Source organism: Arvicanthis niloticus, chromosome 10, assembly GCF_011762505.2.
Source record: "Arvicanthis niloticus isolate mArvNil1 chromosome 10, mArvNil1.pat.X, whole genome shotgun sequence".
NCBI classification, from domain to species: Eukaryota; Metazoa; Chordata; class Mammalia; order Rodentia; family Muridae; genus Arvicanthis; species Arvicanthis niloticus.
In genome coordinates, this window is record NC_047667.1 from 16562445 (window position 1) to 16574925 (window position 12481).

The 12481-nt window shown below is 46.2% G+C and overlaps 1 protein-coding gene across 8 annotated transcripts in view; it reads left to right on the plus strand.

The window, feature by feature from the left end:
- Mgat5 (alpha-1,6-mannosylglycoprotein 6-beta-N-acetylglucosaminyltransferase) overlaps window positions 1-12481 on the plus strand; it is a 284487-nt gene that overhangs the window by 27144 nt on the left and 244862 nt on the right. For 2 of the 8 annotated variants that reach the window (XM_076941073.1, XM_076941070.1), the window contains exon 1: window positions 552-931. The exons of 5 other annotated variants lie outside the window; for them this stretch is intronic. The gene's annotated coding sequence lies outside the window, so the exon portion shown is untranslated. Of the gene's footprint in view, window positions 1-551; window positions 932-11691; window positions 11711-12481 lie in introns of those variants that run through there. One more of the 8 variants, XM_076941071.1, reaches the window with a different exon arrangement.

Below are 12481 nucleotides of genomic sequence, written 5' to 3' on the forward strand. Positions count from 1 at the left end.
CAAGGGCAGGAGGGTAGGTAACAGGGACTTTTTAATGGCCCAAGTTTTCTTTGGGCGGTGTATTAATTAAGTTTCCTGTTATGGTGACCAAATGGCTTACAGTTTGAGGGGACACTCCATTGTGGGGAAAGCCAGGGCTGCAGGAGCATAAGGCAGCTGGTTTCATTGATCTGCAGACTGGAAGGAGAGATGAATACAGGTGGTTGGCTCACTTTTTCCTTTTAACTCAGTCCTGAACTGCAGTCCATGGGACAATTCTATTCACATTCAGGGATAGACTTTCCTTTTTAGTTAAACCTTTCTGGAAACAACTCACAGAGACAGCCAGAATTTTGTTTGCCTGGTAATTCTGAATCTAATCAGTTGATAATACGGCTTAACTCTTCCAGAGTAATAGAAATGTTTCTGAGCTAAATTAGAGGTGTTAGCTGTAGAGTGTGGTGAACATATTGTATATCACTGATACATACTCTTTTTTTTTTTTTTATGACACTGAGGGTTGAACCCAGGATCCTGTGCTGCTTGGCTGAGTGCTGTCTGACATGGAGCTGTGCCTCAGCCCTGAACTGTCTACTTTCAAAGATTCAATCATTACTATAGGAATTTTATTTCAATAAAACGTTTGAAGGAGGCACAAGTAGACAAGAGCAAAGTGGGTCACCTCTTCCCTTGCTTGGTTCCTGTTACCTAAGTGGCTTCATTCTGATCGTCTTCCAACTCCGGATGGATGTTTTCTTGTCTATGGGCATGAATGTTTGGTGAGATTCAGTGCTTGGAGTAAGTACTCCTTGTGCTTAGATTGGTTGAGTCCGTGGATGAAGTTCCAAAATGCTGGCCGAAGATGCTGGGAAATGGAGGTGGCTGAGGACAAGGCAAAAAAAAACCCAAATTGTTACTAAGCTGGAAGACCCGCTGAAGACCAGGGCATGAGGTAACCTGGTAACTGGTGTTTCTATGGCTACCATGGGCTCCTTTTCCCTCTATACTCCACCCCTCTGGTACTGCTGAGGTGTCTGACTGCAGAAGAGATGGTAGATTGGCCGTTAAAGGTGGGGCATTGTGCTTGACCATAGTGGTAAGACCTGATGCAGTGGAGGAATTCATGAAGAGGCCAGTCAGGGACCTGACGGAGTAGAGGTGAAGAACCCCAGGAAAAAATGGAAAGCATCTCTAGGGATGAGGAACAGCCCAGGAATCCTGGGAGTAGAGTCCAGGACAGTGAACCAGGAAGTGTGCTAGCTATCTGGCTCAGGCACAGTGAAGGTCAAAGCCATTGGATTCCAAGAAATCACAGTATATTGTTAAGTCCAAGGACAGTGGGTTCCAAAACTTGCCACTCATAATAACCCTTTTGGACATAGGAAAAAGGTATGGGGGCTTTTATTTATTACCCACTAAAACTAATGTCTTAAGATATAATTTCATAAATTGACAGTAGTCTGTGTTTTGTTTTAAATAAATTAATATATACTAGGTGGGAGCCTGTGCTTATATTTATCCAGTGGAATGTAAGACTCCATCTAGAAAGCCATTGGATTGGGAGGCTGGCTGTCCCAGTTCTTGATGGTGGGAGACCAGGTCGAGTGGCTTATTTAAACAGACACCATGCCTCTCTGTATTGTCTTGTGGTTGGCAACTAAGAGGCTCTTAGAGAGAAGCCATGGGGTTACTTTGCTTCTGGCTCTTTCCAAACCTACTATGTGAAGATTGTCTTATTTACCTACATAGACTTCTGCTATGCTGGGGATGGACTCCCCTGCTTCTAGACTGGGATTTTCAGTGATTCTTAGCCTTTTGCAGGTACTCCTTCTGGACCCTACACAGTCAGCATGGTGTCAATAGTTTTAGAATCTATCTCTCCTGCTGTTTCACTACCTTTCTTCCTCCTCCCTTTTCCATTCTTTGCTTTTCTTCTCTCCCTCCTCCCCTCATTCCCTTCCCTCTTTCCCTCTTTCCCTCTTTCTCTTCCTCCCCCTCCTCCCAGTCCTCCCTCTTCTTTCTTCCCCTCCCTTCTTTTCCTTTTTCTCCTTCCCCTCCTCCTTGCTGTTCCTTCCTCCTCTCTTCCCTCCTTTCTTCTTCCTTTCTTGCCTCCCTCCTCCCTCTTTTCTCTTTCCCTCTTCCCCTTCCTTTCTTCTTCTGTGCCTTCTTTCTTCTCCCCTTTCTCTTATTGTATGTGCATTCTTGTTTTATCATCCTCTAAGGATTACACACACACACACACACACACACACACACACACACACACACACACACATGTTTAGGAATGTGTGTATTGCTGACTCCTTAAGCTCAAAGGGGTAAGTGGGAGCCAGTTCTCACTCTGGTGTCCTCTGTGCTGCTGAACACATTGCTTAGCCACTGACTTCCAGTTTTTAAAGTAGAGCAGAGAAAGTTTGGTAAAGCTGTGGGGAGAAAAAAAACCAAAGGTGTGAACAGCACACATGAAAAAAAGTTCCTTCCCGTCAGTAGACTCAGTGACTCAGGACCTTTGTCACCTTTCAAATATCCCTTCCCTACGCCATTGCTTCCTGTGCACTTGAGAGCAGAGAGCCTTGCCTAGGCTTTCCCCTAGGCTCCTTCATAGGCTGTAAAGGTGTCCTTGATGTTGGCTCCTTAACCTTTGTCTTCTGAGTTCCTTCCCCCAGTCTCAATGCTTTAAGGGCAGGTTAGTCTGTTCTTAGTCATATCCTGGTGTCTGTTAATGAAACAACTCATTAGCGTGTGTATCTTTCCTATTCCAGCACACAGTTTGATAAGGAACTAACTGATTGCTCAGGGGTAAGAAATAAATAATACGTCTTGGACTAGGCGTGGGGATCAGGTAGTAGTGGAGGGAGGGACGTGTTCATGTTTCAGAGCTACTCCATTAGCATCGTGGCGAAAGTAGACAGGCATGGGGCCCGAGCAGTATCTGAGGGCTTTATATCTTGATCCACAGGCAGCAGGGAGGGAGGGAAGGAGGGAGGGAGGGAGAGAGACAGAGACAGAGACAGAGACAGAGACAGAAAGACACACACACACACACACACACACACACACACACACACAGACAGGATAGACAGACAGAGCGTGAGCACCACAGGGCCTGGTGTGGGCCCACTCCCAGTGACATACCTCCTCCAACAAGGCCACCTAGTCCTTCCCAACAACTGATCATCAACTGGGTACTAAGCATTCAAATATAGGAGCCTGTGGTGTGTGTGGCAGGGAATGGGGAACATTCAAACCACCACACTGCCATGGTGGCATAGTCCTGTAAACCTAGCACTCGGAAGGAGGAGGTTGGGAGATAGGGGATGCAAGGTCAGTTCATAGTGTGTTGAAAGTATGTGTCAAAAATGAACACCTGAATAAATAAATAAATGAATGACAAATAAAATCAATGTGTTCATTTATAATTGGGATTTCAACATTGATGTTAATATTTGTACCCTACCTGCCCTCCCTCCTCCCTCCCTCCCTCCCTCCCTTCTTCCCTCCCTCCCTCCCTCCCTCCCTCCCTCCCTCCCTCCTTCCTCTCTCTACTCTCTCCCTTCCTCTATCCCTCCATCCCTCTCCCCTCTCTCTTCTGTCCCTTTGTTTCTCTTTTTGCCCCAGAGAATGGTTTTGTAACATAAGACTCTTTGAAATTCTTAATCATTGAATCTCTTTACTATTAAGGTGGGATGATGGATGTGAAGATCAGAATAATTGAAAACAAGAGCCTAATGCTGTACCTGCAATGTAATAGCTGCGCAATATAAAGTGCATTGCCATTTTAAATTAGAATAAAGAGAAAAGAGGTATTCATATTCTCTGCAGGCAGCTCAGCCTTCTGTGAAAAGGACCCTATTGATTAAACCCTTAGAAAGTTTAAAAAGCCCCCCTTTCAGCCCTAAGATATCGGCACACTTATGATGGATGCCTGCGAGCAGATAAAACGGGTGAACCTTCTTGGTGGAAGAAGCGGGGATCTTTTCACAGCAAGAGGCACTGGAAAAATATTCGCTGTAATTAAAAGCTGCAGTGTGGCTTTCAGGAAATGTACATTTTTCATGCCTGAAGAGTCACTTAAAAAAAAAAAAAAAGTAATAACCTGCTGAGAATGAAGATGTGATGGGATTGGAGTTGTAGGTACCAGTTTCTCTTTCCCTCCCCTCCCCTCCTCTCTTGTCCCCTCCCTCCAGTCTTGAACCTGGTAGTGAAGTCTCTGGTTGACAAATAAGTCCCACAAGCCATCCTCTTCCTCAACTCTTCTTCTTCAATGCTGGAAGTAAACTTGACTGCTGAACTCCAACTGTGGCTACGGGCTGTAAAGCCAACTGGCATGCGCACACCTTCAGTTTGCAGGGGACCAGGTCTGAAACCGATTTGGACACTAATATCTGAGCGCTCCAGTCCCTTCTGTAACGACACATACCCTCCTGTGCCTGAAGTGGATTCTCCATTGTTTCTAATACTTAACACAGTATAAGTACGTTTGATACAATATTGCTTAGGGAATGTAACAAGAAAAAGAAAGTCCTCTGTATTTTCAGGACTAAAATCAAACAAGTTTCTTTTTCTCTATGAACCAGGGTTTTACATAGTGAAGGCTCTGTAGCCAAAGATGACCCTGAGCATCTGATCCCCCTGTCTACACCCTCAGGGCTCTTACGCATGGTTTATACAGTGCTGCAGCTGGAGCCCAGTGTTTGTGATTGCCCTACATCCCCAGTCCCCCAAGGCAGGTTTTTTTTTTTTTTTCTGGATACTTTTCCATCCAGAAAATACGGTTGGATAAATCTGTGAATGTGTTCCCATGGATACAGGGAGCCCATGGTCTGGAAGCACCTTGATTATTGTCCTTCAATAAATATAACTCATGGTACATTTTGCTGAAATCTCAAAATACTTTTTGTATTCGTCATGACCAAGTCCAGGTGGTGGATAACAGACACTCTTGGATCTTGTAACTTGGTGTGTTAATAAGTAGGCACACATATTGCCACATTGCAATTATATCTTTAAAATATTTTTAATTATTATTGTTGACAACAGGGCATGCTCATTATGTAGCCGAGGCTAACCTTTGAACATCTGATCCTCTACATCCTGAGTGGAGGTAGGCCCAGGTCAAGAGTAATTTGAAGACTTTGGGCCCTTCTTTTAAAAAATGGTACTCTGGAGGCTGGGATGTAGGCTAGTTCGTGAAGTACTTACCTGGTATGGAAGAGGTCCTGGGTTCAATCCCAAGGACTTCACATACCAGGTGGAGGACTATAATCCCACTACCCACTGAGGTGGAGACCAGTCAAACAAAACCAAACCAGAGCAGACTGGTACCAGGGAAGGGGAATGATTACCTTTGGGGTCAGGTGATCTGGGTGAATCTAACCCAGGGCTGAATCTATTTTTGTCAGAGAGTAATAAAAAATATTTCCTTAAGGACAGTTCAGTTTATCCAAGGCTATTTTATTTATTCTGTAGGTGTGTGTGTGGGTGGGTGGGGGGTGTGTGGCACGTGTGCCACATGCCACATGCCGTGGGGAAGCTAGAAGACAGCTTTTAGGAATTGGTTCTCGCCTTTCACCACATAGTTCCTGGGGTTCCAACTCATGATATCAGGCTTGGTGGCAAGTGTCATTTCACTGGCCCAGGTGATGATTTTCAGTACCCAACTTGGACTGTAAAAGCTTGGACCCGTCTTTGGGCTCCTGGGTGTTTTTGTATTAGTAAGCAGGTGTCAAAATAAAAGCTAAGTAGGAAAAAAGTTGTGTGCGTAGCGGGAGGAAGAACGGCTGTGAGCCCTTGTCTTCTGGGGGTGATTGTAACCATCTGCTTGCCTCTGGAGGTGAGTTCAAGGCCCCACAGATACAGCATCCATCTTCTCGGCTCTTCCAGCCTAGTGTTCACGGCACCAGAAGGACCGCTGCTTGCAAACATCCCCATGAGCTTCCAGGCCCACAGGGATGCATTTTTATCACAGCTGTGATAATGCAAGTCAGTGTCTGAGCTCCTGGCAGGTAACACATTTTACCTGCAAAACTGAGCAGGGACTAATGGCAGAAATAGTTACAGGGCACTGCCAGAATGAGGGATCACCCCAGGCACCTTGCCTAACAACAGTGGGAAAGCCCTCAGGCCCAGGACAAGGGCAGGAAACAAGGCTGCCTGAGCACAGAGAGGAGGGGATGGGGGGGGCGGGGTAGTCAAGGAAGCCCAAGGGTATGACTCCTGAGGAGAGAATGTATTATTATCTTCATTACTGTGACAATATGCCTACAAATGCAACCTGAGGGTATCTTTCAGCTCACAGTTCAGGTAAAACAGTCCAGCATGGTGGGGAGGTGGGAGGCAGGAGCCTGAGGTGGCTGTCCCATGGCAAGGTCATGGGTGCTGCCTCTTACAGTTAAGGTGGGTTTTCTCTAATCTAGAAACTGCCATAGATGTGCCCAGTGGTTTGTTTCCCAGGTTATTCTAGATGCCATCAAATATACAACCAAGGAACTCAAGAAAGAAACTTTGGGGAGGACTATACATGCTTCTCTGTAACATGATTCCCCTTTTTATGGTTCAGCTTAGGGGCTGGTGAGATGGTTCAGTGAGTGAAGGCATGTGTCGGCAAGCCTGAGGTCCTTGGTTTGATCCCCAGTACCCACATAGGGACTAGGGACACACACACACACACACACACACACACACACACACACACACACACTAAAATAAATGAGAAAAGACTTTTTTCAAAATTGGAGCTGTCCTGATTGTCCTGGAGCTAACGATTCCTGGATCAGCTTGCTAAGTACTGGAATCATCAGGAAATTGTCGTGTGTTTCTTTTCTGATCAGCTTGGATAAGTCAGAGTTATAAAACTTCCTTCTAGGTTTACATCCTGGTTATTGTGACCCCACACTTTAGGCAGGTTGAATGTATCAGGACAGATACAGAGGGAGTGAGTGCTCTGGACCGGTTCCTGGTGTCCATGGGAGGAGATGCTAACTTCAAAAAAATATACCCCACCCCCCACCCCCAACCAACACATACCATGGACCTGAGTAGTTTCCTTCCAGCCTGGCTTGCTTCATCTATCCATCTGTCAGTCCATCCAGTAAGTTTTTAAAATTATGTGTGTGTGAGTAAATTTTGCATCTCGTGCATGCAGATGCCTGAGGAAGCCAGAAGAGGGTACCAGATCCCCCATGGAACTGGATTTACAAGTGATTGTGAGCTACCTGACCTGGATGCTGAGAACCAAACTGGGTCCTCTGCAAGAGCTGCAAGTGCTACTATCTGCTGCTTAACTACTGAGCTGTCTCTTCTGTCTACACTGGCCTGTTATTAATCCTTCTTTAAATGATAATGTTTTCCATTCATGGCTGCCTGTCTCCTAAGGGTTTTCTATATTGCCTGCTAGGCACTGCTGGGTGATTAAGCTGCTCACTCAGCATCTTAAAGGCCACCAGAGGACTGTTTGCTTACAGCAGCCAGCTGTATTTCTCACTGCCTGCCCTGAGTGCTGTGCTAACTGTGTATGATCCTTTGGAGGAAAAGACCTTATGCTGTGGGAGTTGAGGATCAGTGGATACAGGATTCACACTCATACCCTCTTCCTTGTTGGCTCTTTCTTGTCCCATCGCATGTGTGATGGTTAATATTGTCAATTTGACAAGACTTAGAATCACCTAGAAGGCAGACCTGGATGCAGCTGGTCCCAGACCTGATAACATTTTGTGGATTTCTGGGAGGTTCTTAGTCCTTAGTCCCAGAATAGTGGGCACAAAGACGATTGGAAAGGAGGCTGAGGTGGGGGAAGGGGGGGGTGTTACACATGCTGCAGTCAGCAGTCATTGGGTTGGCAATCACTTGTACAGTTATTTTGATGCCTTGCTTCCGCTCTTTCCTGTGTAAGTAACTTAATGATTAACTGATGCGGGTTCTGGTAAATTTGCTGGAACTTCAGAAGCATCTTTCACGTTCCAGAGCAACCAGAATTCCAGGTTGTTCTGTTGTGGCTAGCAGCATCACGGTATTAATTCTGGTGAAACTGAGGGTCCTTTGACTTAATGCTTGACCCTGGGGAGTATCCTGACAGGCTTGGCCAAGGAAGAGAAGAGGCCAGTTGCAGGTGGTGGAACTGGAGGAGGAGGAGCTTGGACACAGGGCACTTGCTGGGTGGGGTATTTGGAACCCTCAGTGGGTTTCCAGCCCTTTGCAACTTCAAGGCTCCAGTGAAACGCAGACTCCCATCCTGGAGTCCAGCAAGCCCCTTCAGCTGTCCCTGGAGAGAAGGACCACATACATCATTTTGTTCAGCCTGCCAGTGGAAGGACGTATTGTACCCAGCCATTTGCTTGCCGGGCTCATTGCCTGGGCTGCTGGGCCCCTGCTCTGGGAGCCGGACTGGGTCTGGGAGTAACAGGAAGGAAGTGAGGTAATTTTCTAGTTTTGTGTAATCTGGCTATGGTCTAGTGAATGCATTTTTCTGCTTGGTACACTGTTACCTGGTAACTCATTTAACAGATGAATGATGGCCTCTGGCCCTCCCAGTCCTGTGAGCAGATCTGAGTCAGGGATTCCTCCCTCTGGTCTCCAGGCTTTCCTGGTTCCTGAACTCCCTGGGTGCAGTCAGAAGCCTGGGGGCCCTGGGGGCCGGGAACAAGCAGCCTCAGGATTCATTTTTGTTCTGACCTCCCCTTGGTTATTAATAACTTGCAGATCAGTGTGATAGAGTAGAATTTAGTTTTCTTCCTATCAAGGATTTGATGAGGCCCAGGGGTTGAGGGGCCCAAGCTCAGTTGGCAGAGTGCTTGCCTAGCATCTACCAAGCTTGGGTTCCATCCCAAGAAGTACATAAGCTGGGCTTAGTGTTGAATGTCTGTCATCTCAGCATTCAGGAGGAGGTGGAGGCAGGAGAATCAGAAATTCAAGATCATGCCCAGTTTGAGGCCAGCCTGGGCTATGGGAAACTGTCTAGAAGAAAAAACTCTGTGTGATGTGGTAGAGGTCTCTTCCACAGGCCTGTTACATTTGATCAGTTTGCTTTGATATATTGTTTCTTTTTTGTTGCTGTGACAGTGTACCTGACAGAAGCAACCTAACAGAAGAACCCATGGGTTCTTTAGGCCCATGGGTCAGATTTATGTCATGGCAGGAAAGGCAGCAAGAGTGTGAGGCATCTGGTCACATTGTATCCACAGTCAGGAAGCAGAGAGCTGGGACTCAGCTCACTGTCTCCTTTTTATTCCATCTAAGATCCCAGGACAGGGGAAGGTCCTGCGCATCTTCAGGGTGGGTTCTCCTTCAGTGAAACTACTTTGGAAAAACCCTCAAAGACACACTCAGATGAATGTTTCCATAGTGATTCTAAATCCCCCCCACCAAACTGACAAAAGAGATTTAACACCCCTGAATATCCATTTCAAATCCCTGTTTTGAATTCCTTGCTTAACTCTTTGGGCCTTTGTTGTGGCTGTTAGAATGGTTTTAATCATAGATGGGAGAAAAAAATCCAGTTAAATTATAACAGTATTTCTTGCTGGAAAGGTCTGTCTCTACAAACGATGTAGAATGGGCAGATGCACTCGTGCACACACACTGGTGCACACACACAGGCACACACACAGGCACACACACACACACACACACATAGGCACAGATAGGCACACATATACACATAGGCACACACACACACACACATAGACACATATACACACAGGCGCACACATGGAGAGGGGGGAGGGAAGAAGAAGTGAAGGCAAGAGGGAGATAGAGATTAAAAAGAAACATCAACAATTAAATGAAGAGGTATCAAGCCCTCTGTATATAGCTGGTAACTTAGTACCCATTACTAAATAGGATTTAACTGGATGGTGGCCATAACAGGACTGAGAGGAGCAATGCAGCCCACATTCCTATACCTCCTCCTCCTCCCATTCTTCTTGCTTTTTATCTTTTGCAAGAGAGTCTCACTATACCGCCCAGGCTGGCCTTCAACTTCCAGGCTCAAGAGATCCTTAGGCACCAGCCTCCCATTTCAGTGGACAACCTTGTCAGTTATCAGCAAAGGTCCCAAAACAAGGAGTGACAGGAAACTGTACCCCATTAAAAAATATTTCTAAGATTATTATTATTTGTGCATGTGCTTGTGTCTGGATGAGGTGTGGGACACGTGAGTGTCATGGCATGGAGACAGGAAGAAGATGTTAGAACCCTTAGAAATTGAGTTATAGGCTGCTTCGAGCTGCCTGAAACGCGCTGTTTCCTCATTTAATTGTTTGGGTTTTTAAAAAAATCTATAATTGAAAAGAGCCCTCAACAATATAAAAAAAAAATAATAAATCCCATAATAGTGGTGCATCATGCAGGAAAGATTTCTCTGGTGTCATGTGTAAAGTATGTGTCATACGGATGTTTGGAGCTTAGTGACAGTAAGGACTAGAGTGTTTTTGGTACAGCTGGGGATAGCTTAGTGACAGAGCAGGTGAGCAGCATGCACGAGGTTTGGGTTCAATCCCTGGCAGTGGCAAACAGAGTGATGATTTTAGGCTTGGAGAGATGGCTCAGCCATTAAGAGTGCTTCCTGCTCTTCCAAAGGATTTAAGCTTGTCCAGGCTGCCTTTCCTTTTACAGATGAAGTTATAGTGAAATGTCACACGTACCCTCACAGTGACATTATCACCTGTCTGTATCATACATCCTGTACCATCCCACAAGATAATATCGTCTGCTGATGTCATAGCAGTCTCCGATCCTGGTGGGAGAAAGTGGCCAGAGAGTGGCTCATTTCTCCAAACATGATGCTGTCGGTGAGTGACTTACGTCTGCACAGCAGCTGAGTGGTTGAGATTTGAACTCAGCTTCCTACCATGTGGCATCGCTAAGCATCATTGTCCCCTTATGGGGCATGATGGTTATTTCTAATTATCAATTTGACAGAACCTACAATCACCTGGGGAAGGGGGCCTCAGTTGTCTTGTCTAGATCGGGCTGGCTTTTGGGCATGTCTGGGGATATTGTCTTGCTAGCCTGAATTAATGTGGGCAGACCCAGGCAGCGCTCTGTGTCCCAGCACCATTCCCTGGTTTGGGCCCTGAGCTGTGTAAAAGTATAGAAAAGCTAGCTGAGCACTGAGTGCATGCGTTCATTTCTTGCTTCTCTCTACTGTGGATGTGACTAAGTTGCTTCAAAGCTCCTGCCGTCGTGACTCCCCCCACAGTGATAGACTGTAAGCCGTAGTTGGTAGTTGTGACTTAAACTCTTTCTTCCTGCTGTTGCTTTATTTTACCACAGTAACAGAAATGAAACGAGGCTTAGAAATAGGAAGGGGGCGGGAGGGCTGAAGTTATTGAGTTCCTGGTGGGCAGGAAGCACGTAGTGAGTACCAGTACCAGTGACTTTGCCAACCTCTTCACACCCCGTGGAATGGATAGCATGGTGTATTACCAATACTTGGCCAGAGACTAAACCAAGCTTTGGAAGTGTTGAACATATGGCAAATGTTCATTAAAGTGGAATGGCCTCTAGACAGGTAGGTCTGAATGTCCACTGTCAGAATAGTAAATAAAATCATAAACATGTAGATTCAGTGGGTTGGCAAATGTCTGTGGTAAATGTTGTGTAAGATGCTGTGTCAGAGATCAGGAGAAACAGAAGATGTATTCCCGGGGAGCTGAGAGTCTGCTTAATGGAGTCCATGCCAAGTGTGAGAGGTGAACTTGTCCCAGAGATGGAGAGTTGGCAAGGATACAGGGTGAGGAGGGGTGGGGCCGGGGAGATAATGTGGAAACAATAGGGGCAGTGAGTTATGTTAGAATCACTGAGCTAAGCAGACCTTGAGTCAGGAGGGCCTTAGTGGCCAGCACCTGGCCTTCGAAAGGTGCTACGTAAACCTCTTTATTTAAGTGGAAAGGGATGTTTGTGTCTGTGTGTGTGTGTCTCTGTGTGTGTATCTGTGTGTGTGTGTTTGTGTGTCTGTCTTTCTTAAAGTTGGAGAGGTGCCATTTAAACCTCCTTATGGAAATGGAAAGGTGTGCGAGTGTCTGTGTGAGTCTGTGTGTAGTGTTTGTGCCTGTCTGTATTAAAGTTGGGGAGGTGTTATCTAAACCTCTTTGTTAAAGTGAAATGACATGTCTGGCTGTATGGCTGGCTGTCTACTCCTTGGGAGGAAGTGGAGTGAGTCTGGAGAAAACTCAGCCCATTGAGGAACTGTAGTGAACTCCCAGGGAGGAGATGGTTAAGGCGAGTGTGAGGATGGTGGGTCTCCATTGGCTGTGGTCCATCAGAAAATGTGAGCTTTGCTGAGAAGAGGCAGGAATCTGAGGGAGGTGATCGAGTTGAATGCTTAGGGAGAAAAAGCAGGGAATATTTATCTGGGGCTAGCTGGCCCTATTAGGCTCTGGGAGAAATGGGTGCATTTACATATCCCCTCAAGGAGAAACTCATATACATGTGTGGCAGGTGGGGTGGGTATGTACGTGCGTATGTGGAGGCCAGCAGATAGCCTCTGATATGTACCTAGCCT